Raw genomic sequence first — 27,288 nt, forward strand, 5'->3', positions numbered from 1 at the left:
TTCCTTCTCTCCCACACCTTTTTGTTTCTTGTCTTATCTTCCACTTCTACCCCTCACCCTTGCAATTCACCAACCTCATTCCTCATTCTCTATATCTTCTCAACTCGATTCCTCCGTCTCCTCCACCACCTTCCCTCCACGATCCTCCTCCTCCTACTTCTGCTCTTCATGTCCTGTAAGACGTCTCATTATTTGATCGACTGACTTTCCAAATACTGAAGAGCAGAAGATCCATCCTCCTATCGTCGTGTGTGTTCCATTGCCGCCAATCTACTTAGTGGATTCACGCGATGATCTTCTTCTTCTTCCTCTTTATCTTGTTCAGCCACGCCTCGCTCGCCCAGGCTACGACGGACAGGTTAATGACGACGTCACGTCATGCCTGCTCCCGAAACTTGGCAACTGATTCGCCGACTGTAATGCAATACCTCCCAGAACACATCAATTCGGCCACAACCATCAGTATTGCATGTAGATACTGAGTACTTCCGGGATAGAGTACTTGAGAGGATCCTGTACATAGAATTGTGATGTATGCTCTGTATTCTGAGGATGTGAATAATGGCTTCTGAGTGTGAGATGCGCTACAAAATTTGCTGAAGAGCAAAAAGTGAATCAACTTGTTTTACAGAAAAGATTCTACAGTCAATGTTTTGGAAGGCTGCAGAATGAAAAAATTAGAAGTGATGATAGAGTGAAGGTGGGATATTCATCAATATAAAATATGCTACATAGTTTTGTACCAAATTAATAAAACACCTGGAATGGCCTATTATAATGCAAAAAGTAGCACTTCAATTTCCTCAAATTAATCAAGGTATGTATTTCTGTACGTTGAAGTAGTTTTATCAGAATGCCAAGAGATGGCGTATACACGTATTCAACGATTATTTCCCATTTTTGACACAATTAGTTTGTTTATTTTTGTTCAAAATACAAAATAAAAGCATAATTCGTTTTGAAAATTCCTAAAAAAGTGCACATATAGAAACGCTAGGATCACCGTTTTGACGTGAACAGACTTTTTTTATTGCGGATGATGCCTACATGAGCTTTTTGCTTCTGCGTGGGTAATGGGGAATGCGAGGATGATTTATGAGATGATCAAACGTCCATGCCAATTCGACAGGATTCGAACCCGCGACCAGGTACATAGCACTAGCAGACTGAAGGGTGCAACGCCTTAGTCAACTCGGCCATCCAGGCCATTATTGATGAATATAAAGGTCACAATAACTACCATCAGATTTGCAAAGTCTTTCAATATAATATTATAGCCTTGATGGATTATGCAATTTCTACTTACCTGACAGATTTAAGCTTTTCTTTCAAATTTATGCCTTGGAGTTCCAAAACCGCTTGCAGCAATGACGGAGTGAACAGCACTCGAGTTATTTCACACTTATGTAGGTAATCAACCAATTTCTTGGGATCATGGATTGCATTGTCTGGGATTAAGTCAATTTCGATTCCTGAAACACCGTAAACGACATTGATAATATTGTGAAATGGTGTATTTACTAGATTCCATTCATCGATAATTTGTAGATGCACCAATCAGTCCCAAGGGAGTTGCTGGTCTCCTAGTGGGCGCCTCCCCAGGTGGCGGATAGGGGGATGCCTCCTAGATATAGGGGGTACCGGGGAATTGAAACACCCGGGGCGGACCAAAACCAGCAACAAAACTGCTGCCTTGCAGACGGAGATCAGTGGATATCCAAAGGCTAAGGGAAGAAAACCCGAAAGGAAATTGACTGCTGCCTTGTAGTTGGGTATTGGTTTATCAAAGGCTAGGGAAGGAAACCCGAAAAAACTACCTGGTCCTCCAGGTTGGGGGTTGGGCGATGGGCTGACCCCTCATCCCTGCAAAAACTCAATTGTTGAGAAACAACCAAATGAGCCTCGGACGGATTGGAATAAAAGGAAAAAAATTAGGAAATGCAACGACTTGAATATTGGACTTGGAACTTGGAATGTCAGAACATTGTATAGAGGCGGTGCCTTGAAGGAAGTGTTTCAAATAATGGAAGGATATAAAATATCACTTTTGGCTGTGCAAGAATTAAGATGGACTGGAAACGGAATATTTGACACTAAAGAGGGTACGATTCTTTATAGTGGAAATAAAGATGGGAGACATGAGTTTGGAGTGGGATTCATAGTCAAGAAAGTGTTCAAGCATAACATTCTGGATTTTAAAGCAATAGACGAGCGTATATGTACATTACGAATTAAGGCAAAGTTTTTTAATTTGTCAATCATCAACATACATGCAGAAACAGAAGATAAAGATGATGAAATAAAGGAACAGTTCTATTCCAAACTAGAGAGTATATATGATAGTCTCCCATCAAATGACATAAAGATAGTCATTGGAGATATGAATGCAAAAGTGGGTAGGGAAGATCACTGGAAAGATATTGTTGGATCAAACAGTCTTCATACAGTCAGCAATGACAATGGAAGGAGAGTTGTAGAATTTGCAACATCCAGAAGCATGGTGGTTGCGTCAACACAACACCCTAGAAAAAACATCCACAAACAAACATGGGTGTCTCCAGATGGCAGAACCTTCAACCAGATTGATCACGTCATTGTTGATAGGAGAGGAATGTCCAGCGTCATGAATGTGCGTAGCTACAGAGGAGCGAATTGTGACTCTGACCATTATCTGGTGGGTGTGAAATTCAGATGTCGCATTGCAGCTAAAAGCAACAGATATCAGGAACGGCCAAAGTTCGATGTCAATAAATTGCATGTGGCTCAGATAAGGAACCAGTATGAAGATACATTGAGTGAAAAAATTGAGGAAATAGAAGGATCTGGAGGTGACATGACAATAGAGGAACAATTGCGGAACGTGACAGAAGTTTTAACTGCATCAGCAGAAACAGTACTTGGACGGGTCAGGAGAGGAAGAAGAGAAGAATGGTTTGATGAAGACTGTAGAAAAGCAATTGAAGTGAAAAATGAAAACAGGAGAAATTATATCCAAAGACCCACTAGAGCAAAGAAAGAATTGTATGAAATATCCAGAAAGGCATCGAATAGAATAATCAGAACAAAAAAGAGAGCGTATCATAATAGAATGGTGGAGAGAATTGAGAAGAACTTCCTGGAGAATGAGACACACCAAGCATACAAAGAGATCAACGTTTTTAAGAAGGGATATAAACCTCATACAGTGTTATGCAAAAATAAGGATGGAGAGGTGATTGGAGATGAAGAGGGGATAAAGGAGATATGGAAGACACATTTCAGTGAACTGTTGAACCAGGCTGACCCACGAATGGTACAGAATGAAGATGCTAGACTGAATGAACGCCAGGAAAATATGGCTGGTACTGAAGCTCCAACCCTAGAAGAAATCTTGGAAGCCACTAAAATATTAAGAAATAATAAAGCGCCAGGAACAGATGGAATACCAGGTGAGCTTTGGAAATATGGAGGAATACAAATGGGGAGACGGCTGCACAGACTCATTGCGCAAATATGGTATGAAGAACAACTCCCAGAGGAGTGGAAAAAGAGCATAATATGTCCTATCCATAAAAAAGGAGACAAACTCAACTGCCAAAACTATAGAGGTATTTATCTCCTAAACACGCCCTATAAAATATTCACCACAGTGCTGAAGATGAAGCTTGGAGTTCATGTGGAAAATATAATTGGAGAGTACCAGGCAGGATTCCGACCGGGCAGATCAACCACAGATCAGTTATTCACTCTCAGGCAGATAACGGAAAAATTCTGGGAAAACAACATAGATCTGTACGCAATGTTTGTTGATTTTAGACAGGCCTATGACAGCATTGTTAGAGAGAAGCTGTACTCAATTATGCTGGACTTCAATATACCATCAAAACTGGTGAGACTAGTCAGAGCCACTATGGAAAATACTGTCTGTCAAGTTAGAGTGGCAGGAGAGCTCACAGACTGTTTCGGGGTGGCGCGTGGCTTGAAGCAGGGAGATGGATTGGCACCAATTCTCTTCAATTTGGCCCTAGAGCACGCTATTAGGAGGACTTCAGTGGATAGGAGTGGCACATTGATGATCAAGTCAACACAAATACTTGGATATGCGGATGATATAGGCATACTTGGAAGGTCTCTTGCAGCCGTGAAAAACATAGCATTGGAGTTGGAGCAAAGCGCATCAGAAGTTGGTCTGGAGATCAATGTCAACAAAACTAAAGTATTCAACCAATCAAGACATAACAGGAATCGGCTTGGGCCATTTCTGGAGTGTGGTGGGAAGAATTACCAAGTAGTTGACAATTTCACGTACTTAGGAAGTTGTGTGACCAATTGTAATGAGGAGCAAAAAGAAATTCAAAAACGTATCCTTGCCGCCAATCGCACATTTTTCTCATTACTGAGCATACTCAAGAATAAAAATGTACACCGTATATGTAAAATAAAGCTCTATAAGAGTATAATAAGAACGGTGGTTTGCTACGGTAGTGAAGCTTGGACCATCACAGCCAGAACAGCGGGTATCTTGGATGTGTTTGAGAGAAAAATTCTGAGAAGAATCTATGGACCGGTTTGCGAGGATGGACAATGGCGCATACGTACGAATGCTGAATTGAAAGAGCTTTATGCAGAGCCCCAATTATCGGCCCACATAAAATTGATGCGCCTCCGATGGGCAGGGCATGTGCAAAGAATGCCTGAAACACGAGTGCCAAGGAAAGTGTTAGTTGGTCAGCCTGGAGGAAGACGACCTGTAGGGAGACCAAGGGAGCGATGGGAGGATAGAGTGCAAAAGGATGCTAATGAAATGTTACAATTAAGGGGATGGAAGAGAGCGGCGTTAGATAGAGATGGATGGAGGCGTATTTTGGTTGAGGCCAGAGCCCGATTTGGGCTGTAGCGCCATTGGAGAGAGAGAGAGAGAGAGAGAGAGAGAGAGAGAGAGAGAGAGAGAGAGAGAGAGAGAGAGAGAGAGAGAGAGAGAGAGAGAGAGAGAGAGAGAGAGAGAGAGAGAGAGAGAGAGAGAGAGAGAGAGAGAGAGAGAGAGAGAGAGAGAGAGAGAGAGAGAGAGAGAGAGAGAGAGAGAGAGAGAGAGATTTTTTTATCATCATGATCCAAAGCTTATTGTAAATAATACAGCAATACGAGATGATTTCTCAGTGAATGGAGAAAAGTAGTTGTAGAGAAAGTCTTCAAGGTGACTATTAAGAATATACTCAAAACAAACGATGAACGATAAGAGGAAGAGAAAATCTGATAAAAAGAGAAGAGATAACCAATGTCAAATGATTGTCCCCTTAAAATTTACGACCAGCCAAGATCGTGTTAATTTGATTCCCGTTCAGTCTTAAATTAAAGATGCTGGAGTCAGATCCAGTTAGAACTGTCAGCATTAGTTGAATGGGGAGTATCCTTCTTACGGCATTTATAAGGCGTGTTGACAGTTTGAGGTGTATCTACTTGAATTCCCAGCAACATGTCGAATTGCTCTGCTCTTTAAATTCTTCTTGCTCTGTTTTCATTCAGTTTGTTTTCCACAGCTTTAAAAGTGTCCCTAAAACTCGAAAACTAACCCCGCTGTCAAAGGGTCACCAGATAAAAAATGGTGGGAGAAAGAATCCAAAACAAGGTGACAAACCGGCATTTGATTATGGGGAGATTCACTGCATACTGTCAGCATTCCTTCTGAATAACAACAGAGATTCCCTTGCAAACAATGCTGACAGATTGAAGTGAATCTCACTACACCATGAATATTAATCGTGTGACGTATTTCGGTTGGGGAATTGTTCGGTACCATGTCTGCTGAATTTGGTGATTCTATAAAAAACCTAGACAGTACTTGTTCAGATGGGAGTTGAATACCGTACATTACCGGTCATGATATGAGTGGAGATTGATTGGGAATTTGTGAACACTCATTTTCCAATCATATGAATGATATAGTTGAAATAGATAATTCAATTTGCTCGAAAAATAGCAGAATGAGTGTACTGCTGTGAATTTCATGAACTCATGCATGCTCTCAGCATATTTATAGTGGAATACATTTGATAAATTTTCTATGGTATGATTGTATATCAGTATATTTATAATTCATCTGAATACATTTATTCGGTTTGAACAAGAAGGAACATTTCAGTGGAATTTGAATCCGAGCATTCCATATTTCAATCTTGTTCATGAATCTTGAGAAAGACGTAGAAACATTTATTAATAATTATACATACGTACAATAGTATTCAAATAATAGACTCTTATATTGATATGAGAATACTAATTATCATTAAATTCCTCCAAGGCACAATACAGTTCCCCTTTGAAGCATAAGTTCTCAAGGTGCCCTTCCAAAATCAAAACCCTGAAGGTATGCTTCGTGTCAATCATAAGCTGGACCGCCCAAAAATGACAGCGAAGCGTTGGAGCGAGAGAATAATATAAAAAAGAAAGAAGGATGGGAAGGAGATAATACTATGAGGAACGAGGACGAGAAGGAGCCCTCAATAGAGCAGACAGAGAACATCTCTTCGTACGTCAGTCACTCCTTGACAGGAGGCAAACCCACAACAGACGATGGGACATCATAAATAGAATGGATGAAGAAAACATGGAGTGGGAAAGCCAATCTTATAGATAAACAATCTGCTCACGCCTGGAGCTGCTCCCATTTTCGACCAATAGCACTAACAACTCTGTGGGACACCCGAATAAAAAGTATCGGGAACATCAAAGTTTCTCATGAATCGCAATAAGCCATAGGGGAAGATTATTGGAGATAACGGAACTTTACCAATTACGGAGAAACATGAGTATCCGTATCTTTTTCAGATAAACGATGATTTTTGATAGAGTAGCAAAGTAAAATTGGAGAACAAAAGTATAGCTAGATTGAAAGTTATTCTATTTCTCTGTAGTAGAATTATTCTTAAATGCATGTGAACAGATGAATATTAGTGAGAAATTACATTTATTCGAATTTCAATTAATGAATAATTATTATTCATCGATAATCCAAATTAAAGCATTCAATTTGGATTATAGTTTAATAATAATTATCAATGTTTTCTTATTTTGGTGACTTGGTTTCTTGGTGACGGAATAAATGTTGAAAATTTAAACTACTATGAAATATAACTTGACTCATTCAACCTACTGGGATCCTTCCATTCATGAATTGTTATAACAAGGTGGACAGTTTAAGCCAGGTGTTTTGCACGCTTTGTGCGACTTATCTTTCTGAATTTGGGACACTCAAACCAACAGGCAGATGTTGGTGCAGATCATTCCTTGTGAACACCTCGTTGACTTCACAGTCACACACGCAAGGATAAACTTGAAAACTTGTTAGCGACAATGATGTACGACAATGTGGTTTGGTGGAGAGGTGCTGGAATTCCATTCCCAGCCTGGGATTTTGGGTGTTTGTTCTGAGTTTAAGCCTGGAAAAGTAATTGGAAAACGATTGAGGTGAGATTCTTTGGTTGTCAACCATGAAATCCAAGAAATCGAAATTGCTGAGATGTTCAAGCATGATGCTAACTAATTGAATCGAGAGGGAAGTAAGATTCTTGATATTCAGGTTTCCTATTACACTTCAAAAGAAGATGAATAATGAATGAACAATGAATTTATTGTCAAATACAAGGAATATTTTTACAAATAAAAATAATAATTAAAATACAATAGTTTTTAGCGTGACTGAAAAGAGAAGCATTGAGCTCCAGCCACGAGTTCTAAAAATAAGAAATACAAATTTTCAATCTAATAACAGAAATACAAATGAAACAATTTTGTTGATAGATGATGATCTATGGATGTTGAATTTTATCAATAATCCAAGTACTTGATAAACAAAATATAAATGCATAGGAAAATAATATAATAATTGTCGAGATTTCATAATTTTTACACAATAATGAAAAACTAATATTGCAAAAATTGGTGATTCAGTCAACTCAGTTCTTAATTTTAAAATAATAGTTTTGTTTTACCCACGATTTTATAATATAATAGTGTAGGTGAAGTATTTGAATATTATGAGAAAGAAAGTGGAAATTTCATATTCTCTCATATGTAAATGTGAAGGGTTGTGTGGAAGAGGGGACCTGGAGCCCTATCTCTACCCTTAATAAAGTCAATAAATTATTGAATTCAATTCAATATTGTTGTTTCTTATGATTAAAAAGTTCTGTTTTAGAAGTAGAATTTTTACCAGATCTTCATCACTGACTAACTCTCTATCACGATGCTCTATCATTCTCAAATATGTTTCAGGAAGTTTGATTACTATCCTATTACTGTCCTGAGATAATTCAATTGACATTTCTGGTGATATTATCCACCAATTGAAACTAACCAATAATGGATAAACTTTTTTTCAATAATGTTGTTTGTAAGAATGAGGGTTCAATGAGAACAACAAATGTGATACGAAAAGAATATAAGAATATAAAAGAATATTCATGTAACGCTTATCTTCAAAGTAGATAGGCTACCGAGCAGCATCGGCCACCGTTATGACAGAATAATATTGGCAATTGTAACATAATCTCAAAGTCAAAATGTCTATTATGTTTCGAAGATAAAAACAAAAAAAGGTTGGTTGAGAGGTTAGATTTTTGCTTTTAAATGACTAAAGTATTAATCTCTTGTCTGTGGTACTAATTTAGGAAAGTTGATCAGTCCTAGAATATATTTTATAAAAAATAGGTACACATTATTCTCACATAGTATATACTTGATATACTACTGGCTCCACTCTATATTACGATATTACCTGAATTACCAATTTATGCCACATTTATATGTAAAAATAAACATGACATTGTACATAACTCCCGTTTCGAAAAATGTATTACAAAATTGACATCAACAGTAAAACAATGTCTTGTCACTTTGTTGTATTCAGTCCTATCATTTAGACACTGATAAGTGGCCTAAATTAGCCCCTGCACCAGTATCCTCTCATTTACCAGGGCGTAACCTTCCCCGCTCACCCACCTCTCACTCTCTTCTTCAAACTCTCCCTCCCTTTTTCCTCTCTCCCTCTCACACGCCACCCAGGTGAGACAAATATGATTCTTTTGTCAACTCTGTAGAACAAAATTGAAAAACAACATCACCTTTTAAGCAGCTATTCAGCATCTTCAAATTCGTGGGACCACCCAACTAACGATGTGTTACATCTCTTCCAGCTATTCCACTGTCTCCAAAGAGGAAATAACAGCCAAATATGCTTATTTTCCACTTCCCAAACTGACAGCCATTCAGATTGTTGTGTTATTTACTGTAATAAGATAGTTGGGATGTACATAAATACCATTTACTGTGAATAGTGTAACAATAGTCTTTGTCAGCGCATAACATAAATATCACGTCTTCTATGATCCAATTTGGTAGTCTCCTCTCTTCTTTTGTTTGTTCTCGAAATTGTTATTTTTTGTTTCTTAACTTCCAAATACGGATAAGCAGCTAGGAGATCCTATTAAGCTGGAGAAAGAGAACAATTTGGAGCTAAATTTCAAGTAATAGTTTCAAGTACTGGTTAGAAAGTATACTCACCAAGAAGTAATAGTCGGAATTAATGTACACATGACTCTTGTTCATTTTGGCCCTCTACAATGAAATACTTACATTCATTAATTGTTATATATTTTGATAGACTCCACTGGTTAATGAAGGATTCATTTAACTTAATGTGTATGATTTTTGATAAAATTATTTATTATTGAATCATGTATGTGAAATTCATTTTTTAGTATATATTGATGTGAGTAAATATTCAATGCTTAATTGACCATTGTCATTAAAATGTATTATCAGATTATTTGGCGTTGTGAAATGAAAATCTGATTACCTCAAAAATGATGAATGGTAATGAATATTTCCTAACTTTTTCCGAAATAAACATGAAATCTTTCTCCATATTTCTCTTTTTTTCGTTTTTTTCCTCTTCTTCCTCCCCCTGTTGATGGAATTAGTGTTTTATCATGATATTAGCATCCCCAGTCCTTCGAGAATATTCTATAGACTCCTTCAGGAGAGCAGCTAGCTAATGGAATTGAACGCTGACTAAATATTTATGAATAATCAAAGTCACAACGATCGGTCGGAAGAAGAAAAAAAATATTAAAAAATCAAACAAAAAAGCGCCGTCTAATGATATAGTGCTAAGTGGACGAACCCGTTATACAGATGAAGCTACTAAATTGACGGAGGCACAACTAACTTTAAAAAACCAACTTGAAAAAAATAACTAAAATCAACTTTCGACCGGTTGGCTGTTAATTGATTCTACAAGAGTTTAATTTATTCTGACAAAATAATAATTATGCCGAGTTATTATCGGGCATTATCTTGTGCTCTAGATGGAAATAACTATTTACTAGTCTTTTTGGAAGCCGAGTCAAATTGAATATTTTGTTGTCAGCTTAGCAACTATTAGTTCAGTTATCTCGTGGTGTCATCTTGACGGGGATGTTTGATGCAGAAAATGGTAGGTAGTGTGTGAGACTGTTATTAGCAAAGAATATGCGGCAATTGGTTTCTTTCAGTTCCAACATTTCAACTAGAATTGCATATTAACAATATTTACGAGAAATTAATAGTTTTCAATTTCATAAACGTTGAATAATATTAAGTTATAGTACTTGAATTGATAATATAATAAATGGTTGATAGTTTGATAATATTGTACTACTCATCAAAATATATATGTGTTGATAGATGATAGTTATTATAACTGATGGCTCATAGTTATAATACCTGTATAGTAACCTACTTGGAATATAATTTTTGTTTGATAGAACGAGACTTGTAATAATTTTGCGGTGTGGTGTTTTAATCTTCAATAATTATAGATAGACGTCAACTACCGAATATAATCATGGATAATTCAACTACTAAATCATAGATAATGAATATAATCATGACATTATAACATTGTAGAGGTCTCATGTATTTCAAATTTCAACTATCTTGTGTCTTGTCACTATAAAAAGTACCGTAGGCCTACTATAATTCACCTGCAACTATCATTTTTCATAGAATAATATCATGGATTAAATCACTTATAAAATTTCTCCATGACTTCCTTGTTTCAAGTGGAAGTTATAATCGTAGCGGCTAATTAGATCGTAATAATATTAGGCTATTTCAGAAAAATTAATATATAATTTGACATTTCGCAAAATTTTGTATTTTAAAGTTTTTTATCCCATCTTGTGTGTTTTACTAGGATTGGCTCTACTATATTGATGTATTTATTCATAACTTCATTGCAATTTGTCTGCTCAATTATTTGTAATTTCATTTACGAAATTCATTTCTCATGGAATGGTGAATACTGTTAATTTTTCAGAATGATTTTGTTTTGGGTTTTACCAACATAACTAGAAAGCTTCTCACATATTGAGTGATGAGATGTGTTTGAGAAATCATTAGAAAATCTTGCTAGATGCGATTGACGGGTATCGAGCCCACGACTGCTCTGGCATCAGTCACATTGACTCTGTATACACACTATTCAGGAATACTTGATAATGTTTTGTTCCTTTTAATAGACTTAAATCTCCGTTGAATGTATTTCTGCACGAAACAACTTAGAATGAAAATCTTAGCATATATGAATTTGATACGAATAGTTATCTAGGTACAGAGGTATAATCAATTGTATACTAGTAGGATAAATTGAACTGCTAATTTTGTATCACCAACCACACTTTTTATTTCTTCACTTCTGTTTCACTTGAATTGTCATTTTGGGCCCTACAATTTGCCCCAAGCCAAACACCTTTGATACCTGTAACCCCAAAGTAAACCCCGGCTTAACCAGACAGACAATGTTCAAAAAACAAGAGTGTGTCCCGACTTAAGACCCAAAAAACCACCTTTTGGTCTGATCTCAGCTGGAAGGACGTCTGACAATGTCAGCTGTGTACACAACGCCCCCGGGGGTTGGAGGCGAACAACACAGAGTGCGTCACTCAGGATGTGAGCATGTGAATTGTGCAGCCTGATGGCAATAGCAAGTCAAACGGAGATGCTAGCATACAAACAGAACAAGAGGAGAAAAGAAAGAAAAAGTAATGGAGAAAGATGAGGAACAGGTAAAAGGAAGATGAAAAGCGGAAGAAAAATTTAAAGGATGTACAAAAAAAAAGATTTGATTTGATTTCGGTTTTAATATGATGGGCCACTTCATATTATTTTGTGTGGAAATTGAAATTTACATAACGTATTTGGATTTGGAAGATTTTTATTTTTTCAATTTATTCATTTATTGTATAAAACACTATAATCATAATACAATTTACATTGGAGAAAAAAACTAGGCTGAGTTTTACTATTAGGCTGGGTGTACTATTTCTCTCCAAAAATTTCGATAAAATGATGTTGTCCAAAAGTTAAGGTTTGTAATCACACGCTGCATCGTCACTTGAATTTCGGTCCAGGAATAATGATTTGAAAATTTTTAAGGTTGATGTTTAAGATTTGAAGAAAGATATTAAGAAATAGAGGAAGTTTTGAGATATAGGCTAGCCTATTTTTTCTTTTGTGGCCGTTTTATTGTTCGCTCTATCCTAAAAAATGATAAATGAATAAGATATTCACAAAATTGGTAAAATTTAGGTGAAGAAGAGTGTACAAAGTGGAAGAATAGGGTGAAATCGAATGAGATTGAGGAGGGATTGACAAGTAGGAGGGCTGAGAAGTGAAACACGACAAAACAAGAAAAAGGCGAAAATCTTATTTTGATAAACAGAACAAGAAGAAGAAGGAATAAGCAGTAAGTGCATGAAATTCCATGGAAAATTATTCAAGAAGAATGATATGAATACGAAAGAAAGGAGGAACTGGAAAATATGTTGAAGCATTTGAAACAACCGGTGTAGTCTGCAGTATTTTTTAGGTGGTTGACATCATGTGGTGGGTTATTTCTTGCCTTTGTGGTTTTAATTCTTCAACCCCTTTTGCGGAGTTTGTCTACCACTAATCCTCTCCTTCTTCCCTTATTGTCCCCCGCATTACACCCATCCTCTTCTCAATAGTTTTGCTTTCGGCTGGAAATTCACCTTTGAATGCTATAATATTCTGGCCTTGGGGCAAAAGGTGTTCCCCTTTCTTCTCTTAAGTGTACAGCATCTGAAACAGTACAATTCTTTACAAATCATGAATGAAATATCAGTTTCCAAAGAATTAATCAGCACTGCATGGAGAAACTTGTTGAATTTTATTTATAATAATTTGATAAGCGAAATTGATATGATTTGATTTTATATTAAATGAAATCTTCCGGTTCGGATGTTGGCGACCATCAGTGCAATGTTGACTTTGTTGGTTGCAATGCGAAACAGCTCTGCGGACGATTTGTTACACCACTACCTCAGGTTTGCCAGCCATGATGCTCTTCTTCTTCCTCGGCCTCGCTTGTTGTTAATTTTGAAAATTATCATATTAAATAAATTTTTTTCAATTTTATATTAGGATTCTATATTAAATGAAATACTGGGAGTAAAATATTTTTAATTATTATATAAATGAGGTTTCAAGACAAATGTTGTGTTAATGAAAAATAAATTCCATTACGGTACACAATGCTCAACTTCAGAAACGAATAAACACAAAACAAAAATGTTCTATGAGTTTTACAAACATGAATGTGTATAACCATCTATCATCCCCATTCACAACAAATAGCACAATAACTTTCCAATTATAATTATGAGTATCAATTCTATCTCTATGAGAGAGATTTTATAATTGTGATTATGAGTATCAATTATATCTCTATGAGTATCAATGTTTTACTCTAGCAAACTCTGGCAAACTCTAGCAGGACCTAACTGTCACAAAATGAAGGAAGACAAATTCAAGTATTTTTTCCGGCACAGCCATATCATGTTGAGCGGCATGCTAGCTATCACCAAAAGTAAAGGTAGAAGAATCAACTTTAGATTTGTAGCACAAACACATCCCTGTGCGCAGACCAAAGGGTCTGGCGGCTGCTTCACAGGAATGCTCATCATGTGTTCAGGTTATACTCGAATCCCTGCTGATCTGAATGTTGTTTTTCTTGTGCTTTTGAGACCCCCGCCCTATAGGTACCTACCATTGAGAAGGGCTGCTCTAATCTTACCGCTATTCTTATTCTTTCAGGATTTCTTCTTATTTTATTCTATCTCTTTCCTGTGCTCTTCTTCTATAGTGAGGTCCACGTTATAATGACAGTGGATCAAGATAGAAGAATAGCGATGCCGATTCTCTGCATTAATTAATTATATTTCTACACTGTCCAAAACATAATTGGCATCGTTGTGGACCTAGAAAAGGATAGTACAACAACTGGCTTTATCGAATGATTGACAAGGATAGCAAAACCAAAGTTGATCAAATACTGTCATTATAACGTGGACCTCCCTATAGTCATTCATCTATTCTCCTCTCTTTTCATATCACCTTCCTGTCCTTCACCTTCTTGTGCTTCCAGCCTGTCCTCGTTCTTATTCATCTACGAAGTCCGTCTTCTCCTTGGTTTCTTTCTGTTTTATTCCTCTTCTTTGTCTACACTTCGCATTCTCTTCTCATTTTCTTGTGCTCCTCTTTCTCATTGCAACTTTCTTTTTTCTTTTCGTTACTTCTCCTCCACGTTATCCTTTAATCTTTCTCCTGTGCTCCCATAATATCATATTTCAATGATTTTCCTTCTCTTCATTCTGAAAAATAAATTTTTAATTTTTTTCCATCCCCCTCTCCATCTTCTACATATTTCATAAGTAAGTTTTTATCCCAATTGTTGAAATATCATGGATTCCTTCTATTTTTGTTTTTATTTCCAACTCCCATTTGTCCATTTTCTCTATCTTTTTCCGTTTGTCCGTTTGTCATTTTCGAACCCTCATGTTCAATCCTTCCTAATTTAAACCTCTCCTCTCATTCCTTAGGTATCTTTCTAGCCCTTCACTTCTCAGTCTTCGCCCTCTTTATCTTGTTATTTCCATGTTCGTCAACTCTGCTTCTTCACTCTATCATATCCTTTTTTCATTCTTCTTATCCCTATTTTACGTCTCTTTTCTTTTCTTTTTCTCATTTTGATTATTGTACTTCCATCTATTCCCTCCTCTTATACCTCTTTCTTATTTGCTAGTTCAATTCAATTATTCCAATCATTCAATTATTTTCCAAATTCATTCACTATAATCATTCAATTCACTTTCACTCTAATCCAATCACGTGTTCACTCATGTACTTTTCTCACTCTCTCTCCTTTCACATTCCCGAGTCCCTTTTTATCTCTCTCCTTTTGCACATGGTCGAGTATCTCTCTCCCTTCCTTGTTCGTTGTAACCAATAATGGACAATTTCCAATGACAAAAGACGAATGAAATGATAGCAAGGGTGGCAATGTCAACAGAACCGCATGCTTGAACCACCAAAGAAGGTCTGATACTCGAATTCAAAGCAAAAATCAGCGATCCATTTATTCTGAATGTTTTGGCTGCTTTGTCACAATGTTTTCGTAATCCTTAGTCAGGCTTTTATCTCCCTTTTTGCCAGGTGCAAGATCGTGAGGATCAAAAACTGTAAACCGGAACGTAAACTGAAACATCAAGGGGGGACACACGTTTCAGAACGGAATACGGACAAAAAACTGAAAACTGACGTCGATTTACGTGCTAGTTGTGCTCCTTCGTTTTGTTGGTCAAGAAGTATCGCGAAGTAGAAACAGAAACGGAAACTGAGTGAGATTCTGGAAGCAAGAATGTCGAGAATCGAATATTGGAACAAAAACTATAAAGTTACGTTTTCCGAATCTTGTTCTCTTATTCAACTTAGCCAGGTGCAGGATCAAGCAAACTGGAACGAAAACTATCTTATGAGGAGATAAATGAAGAAGGGAGTTGTGTAGCGGAAAACGAAACGAATCGAAACCCAGTCAAAATCAGGTGGAAGTTCTGAATTTCAATGTATTTATAAGAGAAGTAGAATGAGGAAAAGTGAGGAGAACTGAAAACGAAACTTCTCTCTCACCATCAAAGAATTTCCGATGGTTTCATAACAAGTGTGACAGGTCACCTTTAGGCTGAGTTGATTTTTCAGTTTCTAAGTTGACTTTGGGAGAACTGTTCCGCAATTCCATTCTTGTGAGTTGGTCCAGCTGCGAAAATAAAGGATTGATGAAAATTCAATATTATTTGAGCGGTTTTATCCAAAACACTTCGTGGTAAGATAACAATTGTTCTGTAGTTATTGTCGAAGTATTTAGATTTTTTCAATCTAAGTACAGGTGCTTAGAACTTGAGTATACTTTTCCAGTTTTTCATGGATTGGAGTAAAGAGAGGATATTTTGTATTCAATTTCAAATATTTTCCCTAAATACGTCCAGAAACTCCAGTGGCTCTCTCAAAGCTAAGCTATTTCTGAAAAATCAAAATACGTATCTTCGAGAAATTACATTTGAAATGTTCATTTGCCACGGTTTTTGTAGCATAAAATAAGCAGAAGAGATTAAAACTTACTCATGTGAATTGCAGAGAATGTTATCGTTTTTTTTAGAAGAACTGACGTAACGCTTACAGGAAAAGTTATGTCACCCGAAAAGATGAGAGTTCATCTGATTCGAGATGATGTAACAGGAGTTACGTGTATTTGGGAGGATGGAGTTATTGAAATGCGATAAATTCGATGCGATGCGGGTGATTCTGACTCCTGTCTGCGTTAAGATGGGAGAAAATGTGATGTTGTTACTCGTAACATGATATATTGTTTATTCAGATGTCAAGGACAAGTAATATAAAGGACAAAGAAATATTTCATATTTTTTCTTTATTAGTTAAGATTAGATTGTCACTAATTATTGCATAAGTGAATAGAATGACTCGTAGTTGTCACTCTACTCATTCATTGAACAAATTTGAGGGTGCAGCTCGTTTGTTGAATATATCACAGTTTACGAGATTGATGATGGTGCGACAACCAAAACTATTTTCTCATTTATCCATTCAATTAGTATTTATGAAAATTCAAAGTTGTTCTATTTCTTACATGGATTAATAGAGAAAATAGATATAACTTCTATATTTTACAAACTACAAATATGCGGTTTATATTACTTTCTTGAATAACTCATATTCTCAAACTCATTAAGACGATTATATGACTGTCATCTACCCTTCAATTTTGATCAAAGTGAAGTGGCCATAACAATTCGAATCTGGTTTGACCGTAAAATTGGCGTGATCATCGATTTACATTCAATTTATAGAATAAAAGATTGAAGTATCAATACATACATTGGAAGGATTACAGGTTTACATTGAATATAAAAATAACGTAGGATTATTTCTGAACACCTTGCCTCCAATAATCTTCAGAGAAAACCTCTTTATTAACAACTCCTGAATTAAGCTACCGTGAATTTTTAGGTATGTTTTTTTTGAAGGCGGATGAGGATCGTATTTCTTGAATAAAATTATAATATTGTGTACTTACGGGTGGATTAGGACTTGCCGGCTGGCGACTGGGTGTGCTTAGAGACTTAATGAGGGGACTTGATATGCATCATATGGTAATCCTATGATACACTTTGTTTCACTATAGGAGTTGAGCTTAATTTAATACAAAATAATAGGAGTGAGATTATTATTGGGATCAAAACATGAGAGAATATTGAGAACTGGAACAAGTTTTTATAAGTAAATTGCTTCATTGTACTGTATCAGCCTGAATAATAGTGCAGTGCAAAAATATTGAGATGAATGTAACTCTCACCATATAAAAGAATTTTTCCTCTTCTCTAATCAAGTTTTTCAATGATGCTACTTAATTTGTTAATCAATAAGAACAATTCCATATTACTCTTTTGTTTCCATCAGTACTTACCTATTTAATATTATCAAAAGCGAGATTATTAAGCACGAAAAAATGTCTAATGTCTAATGTCATTTGTTAATTTTTAATTTTATAATTTTATAGGAACAAACAATGTATTTAATTTGTGATTTAAAGTTTAAGTAACGACAAAAGCCACATACTCACGAATGAAAAAATTTGTGGAGCAAATAGTAGCTCCGTACTTATGAAATATTGCAGATTTTAGTCCCATCATAGTATTTTCCTTCTTTTCTCTGAAAATATTCAACGTCAATGAAGATTTTCACGTAATTTTAACAAAATGATGAATGTGTATTTTTGAAATATTTTTTTATTGTTTTTAAGTGAATTTTATTGGATAATACTTGTGAATTTCATCATAAAACTAACTATGATCCAATATATTTATATGTTCTCAGATTCTTGCGGAGTGCTACAACTGCTCGTATTATAATAAATTCCACAATTAATTATAGTAACGGTAGCCCCCATAGGCAAGTGGGAGAAAATAAATATGGCCACCGACAATAAAGTGAAGATTTGAAGCAAGAAATGATAATATAGAGTATCGTCTAAGATGAACTGAATTCATTTTCCTCTACCACCTCACCTCGTACCTTCTTCCCTGACAAATCCAACATCTGAATTCCATCCTATCCATATCCCACCTGCCATGTTGTGTCGAATCAAAATACTTGCTACCATGGAATTCCACAAGAATAAGACGTCATTTTCCAACATAATTCATGATGAAGAGCATTTTCATTTGCCTTAATAAACTTTTCATTCTTACCGCAGCGGTTGTAAAATTAACGTTGCATTGTTTTTCGCAGCTCCGGAGTTACGGCACTATAAACTCGCATATTTCATAGTTCATGTCTTATTTTCAAGGATCCTTGGGGAAAAAGATGGAAAGAACGGACAGGAAGAAGAAGGAGGACCTGAACGAAATGAGGGGATAGTAAAGTTTAGAGTCTACTAGTATAATAGTAATAATCCTCAAGGAGAATAGTTGGTGTGTTCATCTCCATTCAATATTCGTCTCAGTGTTTCACGTATGGAGAATTGTTCATTTTAAGTATGGAGTATTTTAAATTCAGTGTTCTAAACATTTCCGCATTCTTGTGCAAGAGTAAGTGGAAATTGAAGTGCAAATATAACCTCAAACGACTGACATTGGAGATTGAGATTTTGCTGTATTAAATTTCTTCCCTATTTTTATTATATCGATTTTTGCTACTGGAATAGTCACCTGTAGCTTTCTCTTGAGTACGCTATCATTGATGATAGAATAGACCTACAATATCATGTGAATGTATTTAATGAATGCTACAAATCTGATGATTTTGTAATATAGATATGATCAATATAAATAATCTACTATTGATATATCAAATACAAATTTCCTCTACTGATAAATGCCTACTAGAAATAGCAGTAACACAATTTATTGCATGATAAGGAAATTATGAATTATGTAAAAATGGAGTGAATATAGATAATAATATTAACAATGATGAATGAACAAGAAAAAGAAAATAAAGGAAGAAGTAAAGAATAAGAAATTATATGATTAATTAAAGATAGAATAGGGAATCTCAGAATTGAGTGCCATAACATTGCTCAACTCACACTTACGCGACCCAGGTCGAGAAGAGACTCGACTCTAGTCGAGAGCATGTGTTTTCAAATGGGTGACTAGAATCGACTGGACTGAGTGTCACCATTTATTTGGAAACAAATGCTCTCGACTAGAGTCGAGTCTCTTCTCGACCTGAGTCGCGTTAGTGTGAGTTGAGCCTAAAACGCTCTGAAATATAAACTTCTAACAAGTCAGCGAGTACTGTGGTCTATTAGTAGAGACACTCCATTCTTCAAATTGCTACTTCACACATCCGCTTAAACATTATTTAGTTGCCCAACTTGCCGCCAGGGTGATCTAGTTAGATTCACTTCACACTGTCAGTATTTTTCGTGAATAAGATCAATGGTCCCATTTGAACATTGCTGACAGTTCAAAGTGAGCATTACTGGTGAGGCCCTCACATGTGTCATTCTGAATGGAAAGCCAGTCTGTCCTCGCACTGTTCTATGTACTGCTGCCAACTCAATAAAACTATATTTATTGGGCGTAGCAGCATGCTAATTTATTTTCAGGTTGAATGAAGAAGAGAAGAAGTTGAATAAGGAAGAGGAAGAGGTGAGAATGGAGGAGTAGGAGAATGAGGGAGAAGAGAAGAAGGAAAAGAGGAGAAGGATAAAATAATTTCTTCGGTTCTGCTTTGACGCCGTTCCAAATTTCGAAAAGTTTTTCAACTCTAGACTAATCAAGGATATTAATAGACAAAACGTGGATGTAGATTTTTTAAATTTGTGGGCATTTCGTTACTAGGCTGTGGAATGAACCTCCTTCTAAATAATAGGAATCAAATCGATTATTTGAAGCTTTTGAATACCAGAGATGTGAGTCATTAAATCAATGAATTCACTCCCAGAGTTTCCTCCTAGGTCATTTTTCAACGAACATTGTTTTTTATCAGGAACAATGTTATATCTTACTATTCTTTGTTACTTCATTCAGATCTTGTGAAATGAATAAATTCAAATCTTGACTGGAATCAAATGAAAAAGAATGTTGGGGAATGAAACTCATTCAAGGAATTTATATGTTTTCGACTCATGTTTTCACTTAATTTCAAAATTCATATGAAAACCTTGAACAAGATTGAAATAAAGCAAAAATCCAGAGAATAATTTATTGGTATATTCGCGATGAAAATTGGCTTTTTATAATCAATCACAGGAAATTTTCATACCAAACTACACAATCAAATTGTAATTTGAACATTAGATGAGTACAAAATCGGTGGTATATCGTGTAACCTGGCTGGCTCAGGTCTGGTGTCAAGAGTTTTCTGGTTGCAGCTGTCAGGGATTCTGAAGTGACCCAACTGTATTTAGGCAGCCGGGATCGACGAAGCATGGCAGTGGACCGAGGAGAATATCCAATTATACAAAAAGATATGAGATTATAAATATCCAAGACAATAAAAAATAGGTAAAGATACAATGGAAATGAGGTTTATTACATGACCGATTGTGAAAGAAGAATCATTCTAAACAAAGCTAACTAGAATCCCAATCTCCAATATAAGACAACTACAAATCTGAGCATTTCTTGAAATATTATCTAGATGAACGATAAACTATAGAAAATCCACATCCAAATCAATAAAATTGAATCATATTCCAAACATCAGAAAACTACAATCAGGAAATTGTTTGGGGAACAATAAAAAATAGCTTGATGTAATATTATGATCAACTATGAAAAATAATAAATTCTGAGCATCCTGTTTTAGTGCTCTCTAGTGTCTCAGATAATAAATTATAAATTCGTTTGTCATGCATAGGCTGTGTAATTTGAATTTTTTTATAGCCTGAGCCCCCCAGCGCGTAAGGCCCGAAGTTCTTGTTATACTTATCAATACAGTTATCAGTATTACCAGAGATTGGTTACGAATTGGAGAGCTTTTACACCGAAAAAAACGCAAAAAAGGAATGTCACTGAAATTTCTGATAAAGTACTATGTTTCAAATAGATTATTATCATAGAATAAAACAATCATTTAGGTTTTCTATGGTGTTATTGTTTAAGAGTGTTCTAAGACAATATTCCACACTATAAAATAAAGTGAAGAATTATATTCTATTCGATAAATTGAACATTTTGTTTTTGTGACATGACTTAAATCGCAAAGATAGGACTATTGTTGTGATTATTTACCATGCAATTCCATCATTCATACTCTATTATAATTTTAATGTAATCATTATTTACTATTAAAAATTATGTACAGAAGATGCGAAAGTCAAACGAAAACTATCAATCACCCAGTTGCTCTGATGAGAAACTATTTCTGTTCATTTCCAGTCATTTCTGGAAATTTTCACAAATTTGAAAATGAAAAAACTCAACAAATACTATCTCAGCTGCCCCAAATTGAACGTTATGGTGGAATAAACTATTGCTCTAACCCACAAATCATTAGCTCAACTTACATTTTTGGGAAAATTGAATAGTTCTCTAACCTAACAAAGGAAGTGGTGAAGTTATCTACAATATTATCGCAGCTATTTTCAATTTTTAACATATTGTTTTGACTAACTTATAATTATTAGGGGAGTATGATAATGATAGTTCTCACCAAAAAGAACGGAAGACCCACAATTTTGGTTGACATTTCCTGTAGTTGAGATAAATACTTATCAACGTTTTTCAATAAGAATGAATAATTTCAAAGTTGATTCTTTCTTAGGCTCAACTGAAACATTGATTAACAAAATTAACCAGTAGGATTGAATGTTTCATATTGAGCAATTAAAATATACTATTTCCTGTTGAGTGGAGATTCTACCTAATATGGCATACAAATAGGTGCAGAGTTTCATTAAACCTCATATTATTCCAAGCACAGGATTAGAAAACGATAAACTATTCTACTTGAAAAAGATAGAATATATTCTACACATAAATCATGTTATGCGACACTATATCATGTGTATATTGTATGAAAATAGTACTAAACTTCACATCATATTAAGCCTTAACTATTTACACAGCCCTCAAATAATATGAAAAATAGTTTCACCTCTTGTCAACATGTTTCTCACATGGATAACATGTACATACTTTTAATGTAATGCATGTGCCTACATCAATTAATTGACTTTGACAAGGTACTTAGGTCACGGAGGGTCTTGCATCTATCGATATGATGACTCAGCAGAACTACTAATTAATCATTCAATACGTTGAGGATGAAAAACGAAACTTTTCAGAGACAGAACTATTAATTTATCAAATAGGATTCTATGTTGACTGGGATACAGATATTAGTTTAAGATGAAGGTGTCTTATCATAATGTTATTTTAAATATCCTGGAGATAGACGTGATTAATTGTTGTTATGATTAGATGAATGAGTGAAAAAATAAAGATTTTTTGTTGTGATGGTAAAGATAGTGATATTGGTCGATTGTCACTATAATAAATGGATATTTTTGTCGTTTCCTAGTGACAAATTCAAGATTGATTAGTAATCTAGATAATTATCAGATATTTGATATCCATATAATTAAAGAAGTTGAATGAGGGGAGATAGTTTGATGGAAATGCAAAGAGTAATAGCAGGAAGAGGAGAGATAGAGAAAGAGTGAAAAACAGTATGGGAGGATTGTGATGGAGAAGGAGTTGGAAAAGGAGAAGAAGAAGCAGAGGAGAAAGAGAGAAAGAGATAGAGTGTGAGTTATGGAGAGGGAGGGAGAGGGAGAGAGCGAGAGAAGGAGGAAGCAGATGAACAAAAAAGAGCAAGAAATAAAGATAATTGTTACAAATGAAGTTGATGCCTTTTAACTTCGAAAAATATATTTAGACCAATGCAATTGTATTTCACCTATTTTACTTCAACAAGGTAATATCTCTCTAATTGGATACTTCTCTCTAAATATTGATCATTGTACAGTGTAATTCAGTCTACAAACGACAATACCAATGTTATTGGCTCGCCATTGGCTGAAATAGGTACTTCTCACAAAATAGCTTCTCTACGGCTTATCAGTATCAGCCAATAGCAAAGAAGATTGGCGTTTAGACTGGTTACACAAAATGGTTTGAAATGCTCTATCATAAAATGGTTGAAGTAAAATGTATTTCTTATTTTTAGAACTCGCGACTGGAGCTCAAGGCTTCTTTTTCCAGTCAAGCCAAAAACTTTTGAATTTTAATGATTATTTCTATTTGTAAAAATAACCCTAGTGGAAGAGATCCATAGAAATCGATAGAAAAACTCTATTGATATCAATATATGCTCATGGATATCAATACGTGCTCATGGATATCAATAGAAATCCATGGATACCAATAGAAATCACGGTAAATACAGTCAATGAACTTATATTAATATCACTACAAGTTTAGTGATATCAATAGAAGTTCATGGATATCAATAGAAATCCATGGATACCAATAGAAATCACGGTAAATACAGTCAATGAACTTATATTGATATCACTACAAGTTTAGTGATATCAATAGGAGTCCATGGATTGCGGTAATTTTAAATGCAGTTTAAAACTGAATATTTTTGGCAAATTTTCAATTTTCCCGGAACAATGTATTTTTGATGACTGATTCGGGTGTAGAAGTTAATTTCCAGCACTTTTTGTCCTATGTGAAAATCCTGTCAGACGTGCCGTTAACGTGCTACTGATTTTAAAATTAAAAAAAATTTTTGGTTCTTCATGAAAAATTCTGAAAAAATTCATGGATGTTTCTGTTCATATTATCAACCTTGTCCTAGAATTTAAAATGATCCCATTTAAAATTGGAAGAGTTATAACACTTTTTCAAATTAGATCACAGTTTATGAGGAAAATCATGCAGTATCCGGAATTACTCACACAGACTTTGAAATGATTTTTGGGGTTTCAATTCAAATAATAACAACCTACTATTTTATCGTTTCCAACATTATTTCAGTGTCAAGCACAAATGTCCCCCCATAAAAAATCAATAATCTCCACCTGAAATTAATATAAAATATTTTAATAACAGTAACATTGTCAATAATTTTGAAATTGCCACCATTACTATGGTATCAAATGAAAATATCGATATATTATCAATAATATTGATACTGTGAAATGGAAATATCAAAGTCTTAACAATCGATATATCAAACTAATTCTAACTTTTTTCCCGGGGAAAACTGATTTTATTGCATTCAAAAATGTAGAAATCAGGATTGTATTCTACTTTTACTTATTTAAACTATGTAATTTGAATAAAACATTTCCAAACAAAGATGTAGATTACATATTTGAGAATATGTAATTATTAATAGTTGATAATTATTATTTATTGATGTATTGATAATATTATATCGACATTTTGGGTCTATCGATAGAATGCAGATCATGATGACACAATGCACAAGCACAAGCACAATAAATTTTGCAAAGCACCAACGGTTTTTCGAATGAGTTTCATAGTCTGTAATTTTTGTGATTTTATCCAGGAAATAATAGGTAAGTCGAGTGATTTTGTTTTTATTGATGTACCGTAAAATGAAAGAATAAATTTATTATAGGTCTAAATACTCATATATTAAATGAAAATCTTTTCGAAAGACTATTATAGGCCACGCATAACATAACCTTATAATTATAACACAACATAACCATAACATCAACACAAAAGAAAAAGACATAGAAGCAGTACGGTAATCAAATACTGGCTGAAGTCTCCAAAAACTCGGTTTACCAGCAAAGAGAAATCTAAGTAAGTCTCAATTTTTATTAATTTAAAACAGAATATAAAGTCAAACAATTTTTTTCTATGGGTGATGTCCACATGAGCTCTAGGCTTGTGCTAATCATTATAAGTTAGTAATCATACCAGGTGAGTCATATGTAAGGGAACCTTTCAATAAATTAGAGACTGTTGTTGATTTAATACTCTAGCTTTCAGGATATGTTACTGGTCAAATACTCTAACTCTTGATGTACGGTAAAACTGAATTTCAACCCCTTCATAATGGGTTGACTAGGTTCAGAATGTATAATATGGTGACTCAATAGTTTTAACTGGAAAATTTTAATGTAAACGCCTATTGTGTGGTACATTATTTTAAAGGGCTTTTTAGAACAAGAAACATAACATCAATTAAAATGTACTATGAAACTTGAATCCAAAACGGTGGCTGATTGAAGTTACAGTTTGGTGATGGAAAGCTAATACAAGCAAATGGCTGATACAAAGTCCAACAGCTGAAAAAAGAAGCTTACATGAAACATTTTTGAAATTTGTCAGCTGTTGAATGATTACAAATGAAAATTAGCTTTCTTTTTGTAATAAATTATAGTGTCCAGCTGTTAGATTGCATATATCACTACTTACCAAAGTTAGTAGACAGAATTAGTCTGTCTACTAACGTTGACTACTTACTAGGAAAAATCCATTTGTCTGAATAGGACTTTATAGTTGAATTTAATTTTTATTCAGTTTTGTGTAATATTATTGTAAAGTTAGGGTAGAGAATTTACTTCACATTATATTGTGGTAATTCAAAAGTTTTATAAAATTTATAGTTTTTTAATGTAAAAATAAAGAATTGAAAAGGTTATTTATTCAGAATAATTGAAGTAATCCTTCTCCATCTTTTCACAATAAAATATTTAAAAATGTATTTTAAAAACGTTATTTTCATGTGAATTTTCGGAAATTTTCATGCGAAAGAAATGACCAAATGTGGGACAAGAAATGTAGAAAAATCCGTTTTATTCATGTTCTTTTCTGAGAGTTCAGTATAACGTGAAAATGTAGAAACAAAAAAAAACGTTATTTTCAAGTTTCAGTTTCACGTACTTTTCACGTGAAAAGTTGGAACATTTACACTTTTTTTCACGTGAAAAAATGTGATTTTTTCGACTTTTCCACCAGAATATGACGTTATAATGTAAAACTGTGAGAACATAATTTTCACGTGACAAAAACGCTCTTGTGTTATCTTGGACTTTCCTTTCAGGAGAGGGAGAGTCATGCATATTTAAATACATTTTTAGGTTATTAAATAAATTTGCTAGCAGATTAATTCAGGAAATAAAATCTTTTTTTTCTAATTTGTAAAGATTGTATACTTAGAACTGTTATTTGTTCTAGAAATGTTCAAACACCGGATCCTGGAGGAGAATCTGAATGCTACAAAAATTGAGATTGAATTGAGGTGCAGTAACATAAACCAGTATGTAGCTCAAAAAATTGCTACTTTAAACAGGAAGAGATTAAAGTATTCTGGAGCACCACAATAAGGACCTTTATTAATAGATAAATGACATGCATATGAGTTATTTTAATAAACAAACTTCTCACATTATTTATGTCTTAACTATTTACATCCCTTAATTTTTCATCAATATATCAATAGACATCTATTCACTGAATCCAATTCACTTATATTAATTATAGATAATTAAACAGGTATACTCTCTTGTCTGATGCCAGTTGCAGCTGGGTTAAAATATTATAATCCTTGCAAATGTTATCTTCATCCTAATCTGCTCTCCTAGATTTAAAAGAGGATTTTTTCTATAAAGGAGACAGGCTGCTTATAGATGTATTGATATCAATACAGCTGGTTATGTATTGATACCCATGGCTTCCTATTGATGTGTATTGATATCATTAGGTATTTGAGCCAATACATATCCATGGAAATGTATTGATGTGTATTGATATCAATACATCTGGTTATGTATTGATATCCATGGATATGTATTGATGTGTATTGATATCAATAGGTATTTGGGCCAATACAGCTGGTTATATATTGATATCCATGGATATGTATCGATGTGTATTGATATCAATATGGGCCAAT

The 27,288-nt window shown here is 34.6% G+C and overlaps 1 long non-coding RNA gene across 1 annotated transcript in view; it reads right to left on the reverse strand.

Annotated features, from left to right (window-relative positions):
* Positions 1-9,906: 9,906 nt before the first annotated feature.
* The window catches only part of LOC120352421, a 38,478-nt gene continuing 21,096 nt past the window's right edge, over positions 9,907-27,288 (reverse strand). The window contains exons 3-4 of the long non-coding RNA XR_005571833.1: positions 16,006-16,132; positions 9,907-13,119 (exon numbers count right to left, since the gene is read on the reverse strand). This is a non-coding gene — a long non-coding RNA (uncharacterized LOC120352421). The remainder of the gene's footprint in view (positions 13,120-16,005; positions 16,133-27,288) is intronic.

This window comes from Nilaparvata lugens, chromosome 7 (assembly GCF_014356525.2).
Source record: "Nilaparvata lugens isolate BPH chromosome 7, ASM1435652v1, whole genome shotgun sequence".
Taxonomy (NCBI): domain Eukaryota; kingdom Metazoa; phylum Arthropoda; class Insecta; order Hemiptera; family Delphacidae; genus Nilaparvata; species Nilaparvata lugens.